The sequence below is a fragment of the Octopus sinensis genome, linkage group LG12 (assembly GCF_006345805.1).
Source record: "Octopus sinensis linkage group LG12, ASM634580v1, whole genome shotgun sequence".
Lineage (NCBI taxonomy): Eukaryota > Metazoa > Mollusca > Cephalopoda > Octopoda > Octopodidae > Octopus > Octopus sinensis.
In genome coordinates, this window is record NC_043008.1 from 76,196,803 (window position 1) to 76,202,802 (window position 6,000).

Consider the following 6,000-nt stretch of genomic DNA (forward strand, 5'->3'; position numbering starts at 1 on the left):
CACCGAAGCCATGGTCGCGGGGATGCAATTTCTGGTGTTTTTTGGTACATTAGGAAGTCCAGAAACCATGAAAATGGCTTTATGTGTTTGTCCAGATCTCCAACGTAACTTGCAGCCAATATTCCTTAAATTCTTAAATACCACAGTCTTCGAGGTCGCACAATCGGATCGTTTCTTCCTTGGCGATGGGTCATTCAGGAATCGTCTAACATTATCCACATAATGACCTAACAACTTCTCCGCAATGACATGAAGAGAGGTGCCTTTAAGCACTTCCCTTGATGATGACAGACTTTTCTTCATCATTAACGCCTTTGCCATGTCCAATTGTTCTCAGAGAGGAAAGACGCTATAAGCGTGTTTCACCCTAAAATTTAAGAAGCTGAAATAAAAGAGAGGACGTTACACAGAATAATGAAAACAGAACAACTGTGTTGTTATAGTGTGCAAACCAGCTGAGGAAAATTTTATTAAAATCGATTCATAGAAAACCGATAAATCTTAATTTCACTTCTAAGCTATTAGCGAGGTTCTGCGTATATATATCACAGAAAATGAGATAACAAAGCCAAGGTTGTGAGGAGTTTTCAGGACATTTATAAGGGAAAATATATAGATGTAGTCTTACAGCTGTTTCCTGAAACCTCCTCACAGCCTTGGCTTTGTTATCTCATTTTGTCAAATATATATATACGCATGCTAATACAAGACCCACATTATACTCCTCGCTTGTATCACTATCGACCAAGAGTTTAACTACGGTCTGTCCATAGCGCTTACTTAGCGTTACCTGCCACCCTTTGGGACTTCTAGATACCAGTACCTCTTATAATATATATATATATATATATATATATATATATATATATATATGTGTGTGTGTGTGTGTGTGTATGTGTGTGTGTATAGATGGATAGATAGATAGATAGATAGATAGATAGATAGATAGATAGATAGATAGATAGATAGATAGAGAGATAGATAGATAGATAGATAGAGAGATAGATAGATAGATAGATAGATAGATAGATAGATAGATAGATAGATAGATAGATAGATAGATAGATAGATAGATAGATAGATAGATAGACATAAAATTTTATATTCACGTATCCACCTTGTCGTATGCTTATAAAACCCCGTTCACCGTATTCCGCCAACTGATATCAACAACAACATGGAGAGAGATGATATTGGATGTACTCCAGGAATTTCTTTGTGTCCGTAGAATTTATAAAATATATGAGAGAAAGCAAATAGAAACACATGACTCTTTATTCGTAGCCACTATACTCGTTTCGATCGATGAGATGAGATGCTATACAAAGAGTTTTGATCCATCATAGGTGCATAAGGAACCAAGAGATAACGGATACTTCTTCGCAAGTAAGCAATAGAATAAAGTATACAACGATTAAAGAATATAGAATCAAAGGAATAATAAATTAATGAAATAAAAGGTAAATCACCGATAATAAGACACCGAGGGAAATAAAAAGATATAAATGAGATCAGAGTATAACAAAAATTGAACAATCGAACATTTATAGTGACTTTTACATTTCATGAAAACAAATTATCTAACATATCCATATAAACATATATGTTTACACATATGAGATCGAGAGAATTTTCATATAGAAAAAACTTAGTAACGCTCTTCAACATCCGAGATATTTTGCATCGAAAATTCACCCCCTCCAGGGCCAGACCGTCAATCAAGAGTTCTACTGCGAAGTTTATTCGTTAACTTGTGTGGAACATTCAGAACTCCGGAGATTATGGATGAGTTGATGTTTGATGTTGGTGGCCATTTCTCCTATACGACGGGAAATTGTTTTATTATTAAGTGAAATTGTCATGATAACTGTATCAAGCTTTTTATGCATTACTATCAGGTCGAATTAATATGTAAGTCATACCGACCATGCGACCAGTAACGTAATTTTGTACGACGCAATCATCCCGTTATTTTCCGGCTTTCTGAAATTTTGAAATCAACGTTTTCCGCTTTCGAATGAAGTTGTAAAAAAATTGACAAAGCTTTTTCCTTCTGGTCAGGATGTTTAGAATATAAATGATATTTTAAGCGTGAATATTTCATGGTTTTATTGTTTAAAGTTTAGTCGCACACAAGTAATTTACTCTTCTGAGGTGAAGCAATAAACCCATAAGACAATTAATCAATGCGATATTCACGTCAAATTTTCTTAATTGGAGACATTTGAGTATTTTAAAATCCTAAAATACAAGTAAGTAGTAGGGACAACCAAATGTTTTTAAACAAGTTATACTATTACTCGAAATCTGTTTTCAGTAATCCACAAATACGAGAGTGCTGCAGTCGCTTGGTGATCAATACAATCCAAGAACTTCAATTGGCTGTCTGTTTATATGAGCATGTGCATTGAGCTGTGGATAGGTCCCTTTTTGGGATTTTCATATTTTGTCTTGTTTTCTGCACCCCCGTGTATCAATTATATAAGTGATCTCTCGGTACTGGCGGTGTGGATGAGATTATCCCGAGCTCATTTCTTACGACTACTGGCAAAGTTGTTCTTGGTCTTCCCTTATATAATCTACATTTTAAAACAAATGCTGTTTAGTCCGAACTAACTAAATCTTATTGAGAATGCTATTATGGAAGCTCATAGTATGATAACTGTATAATAACTGCATACAATATAAAATCATAATGATATTTATTCTCCGATTTTGAAGCGACAATTTTTCAATATAAACAAATAACCGAAAAACGATGAGCTAACGTCAGGCTGAATCGAACCCACAAATTGATGCCTTCATGCGAATTTGATTGGCCAAACGCTTGCCCATTAATTTCAGTCAAATTTTAGTTAATACATACTTAAACTGTTTTAATACTACATAAATAATATTTTTATAAACAGACCCTTTGATTTTTTTTTTTAAGTAGCATTTGATAAAATAAATTCTTAATACTCAGATTCCTATATCACCCACCGTTTTCTGTTTAGTTGTTCATCACACATCTAACATTTAAAATCGTTTTTCATTATGGAAGATGATTTATTGGCCTGCAACAATATTAATGGTCAGATGGAAGGTTTTGGTATTGGATACGAAGCCAGTCACTGGAAGCTGTTCATAGATTCATCAAAATCTAGTCTAAAAGGCGTCTTGCAGCATTAGCTTTTTTTAGTTTCCGTCTACCAAATCCACTCACAAGGATTTGGTAGGCGCGAGGCTATAGTAGAAGACACATGCACAAGGTGACACGCAGTGGGGCTGAACCCGGAACCATGTGTTTGGGAAGCAAGCTTCGTACCACACAGCCTTGCCTGCACCTGCAGAAATATTTATATCATTCAGTAGGAAAACAAAATTAATTTAGAAGGCTTCATTTACGTATCAACAGCTTGTTCAATGAATATTTCTTACAAGTTTTAAAAGTGCTTGACTAGGAAAATCACCTGCCTTTTACTTCAATATATAAATGTTCACAGCACAACCACCTCTTATGACTGCTGGAACAATATTGAAGGACAATGGAACTGTGAGTGGGGTAAAAAACACATTGCCGCAAGCCTGTTGGAACCTGTTGTGGCACATAAAACTAACAAAGTAGAACTAACAGTTTTAACCATGTTCTAACTATGATATTAATTATCAACGACCTTAAATTAGTTCGAAATTGCTACCCTGTCTCAGAAGCATTTTGGTTGTTGACCAGTGTTATCAAGTAAGACAAGACTACTACAACTTCTACATTCTATTAATGATACTGACAATAATTACCTTTGTACAGGTACACTGTTCCCTCTTCTTTGTATCTATGGTAACTTATATGTAGTCGAATGAAACTATTAAATAATATAACAGAAAGAAAACAGCCGTGAAGTACCATTTCATATGAAGTGATATGGTATATTCAAACCGATGACATTGTGGAACTATTGAAATATGTTATGGTTCTTGGTAAGAGATGATTTCGCTGTTGTAGGCTTCTATTTATGAACGTGTGTTAAAACGACGCTTGTAATAAATGGGCTTTCTATCGAAGTCGACATATGTCGATATTGCATTTGTCATAAATACATTCAGTTATCAACGGTTCTTTCCACCTAGTTGTATGCAGGAACAAGCTTGTATATAACCCAACTCAGTAGCAGCAATATATTTTAAAAGTAGAGAAGACGAAATTAAATCTTTGACCCTTGAAGCGCTAGGGTTTATCGCATAACCACATTTTTATTTTATTTTCTAGAAACGAAAAGATGCCTGGAAAAGAAAGGATGTCTATAAAAGAAAGAAGATATAATACGAGGACTTGGGAAGCAGATTAGATGTTTTCATTGCAATTGTGGTCTAATCTTCATCCTACCAAGAAGGAAATGAAATGTTAACAGTTCTTCGTCATTAGATTAAATGTGGTATTCTTCCTCGAATCTAAATAATTCTTTGAATCACAAAATATAAAGAAATGTTTTATCGCATTAAACAAATGCGATACAAGTATGATCTTAGATGGCATCCTGGTGTATTGCAGGCTTCATTAAGAATGGAAACAAGTGAACATCTTACTGTATAACATAATAAATTGATTTATATACCACTTTTTAGCTTGGTTGGGTGTGTTGGTCAAAATAAAGGTATTGATGACGAACTCAATACAGAGCGAGATACGATGGGCGTTCAATAAGTAGTGCCTCTGACCCACTTCCCATAGCAGTAGAGCAACGAAACTTGGCACATTTACTAGTCTTTCTCTACACAGGAACCACCCAGAGTTACGCATTTCTCCCATTGTTTGCTGCAGCTCTGGAGACCGTATTTGTAGAAGACCCCAGCTTGGTCCTCCAACCACAACGTGACTTCAGAAATCAAGGCTGCATCATCTGGGAAACGCTTTCCTTTCAAAAACAACTTCATGGCTGAGAAGAGGTGAAAATCAGAGTGTGCAAGGTCAGGAGAGTAGGGGGGATGGGGGAGGAGTTCATAGCCGCATGCCTGTGCTTCTGATCTGGCGAAACGCGAGTTGTGGACCGGAGCGTTGTCCTGCAGGAGGAGGATGCCTTTGCTGATCTTGCCCCTTGATTTTGATAGCTTCTCGTAATTTCCTCAAAAGTGAAGCATAATAGGCTCCTATAATTGTGGTACCCTTTGCTAGGAAATCTGTCATCACTACTCCGTCCTGGTCCCAGGAGACTGTGAGCATGACCTTGCCAGCGGAGGGCTGCACCCTTGCTTTCTTTGCAGGAGGTGAGTCACGGTACTTCCACTGCATTGACTGGGCTTTGGTCTCTGGATCATAGTGATAGAGCCTGATTTCATTCTGTGTAATCAGTCTTTTGAAAACTTTTGACTCATCTTCTTGACACATCTCCAAATTCATCCTTGAGCACACGACGCGTTCTTGCTTCTGGAAAGGTGTGAGCAACCTGGAAATCCATCTGGCAGACACCTTTTGCATATGCAAATGGTCATGAATGATAGTTTCCACAGACCCGGTACTAATCTTGACCTCATGGGCTATTTGGCGAATAGTTATGCGTCGATCTTCCAAAATGGCAGCCTCAACTTGACAGACAGATGCCTAATCAATGGCAGAAGTGGGGCGACCAAGTCTGGGAGCTGTTTCCACAGAGTTTCAACCATGTTTGAATTCTCGATGCCAACGTTTTACAAGGGCATATGATGAGGCATCATCACCATAAGTTACTTTCATTTCATCAAAGGTCTCCCGTGGTGTGCGTCCTTTCAAATACAAAAACCGAATCACTGCTCGACACTCAACAGGCTCCATTTTAGACTTGAATCTGTTCAAACACCTGTAAATCAGAAACCACAATTAATTCAGAGCTAATTGGCCACTTCATCTATAGAGATATTGATAATTCCATATGCAAAATTTCAGCTAGATCAAACAACTGCAAGTGGTCAGGGGCATTACTTATTGAACGTCCCTCGTATATTAACTGTAGGGCCACTCTGAGTGTAAATGGTCACTATTCTCAGCAT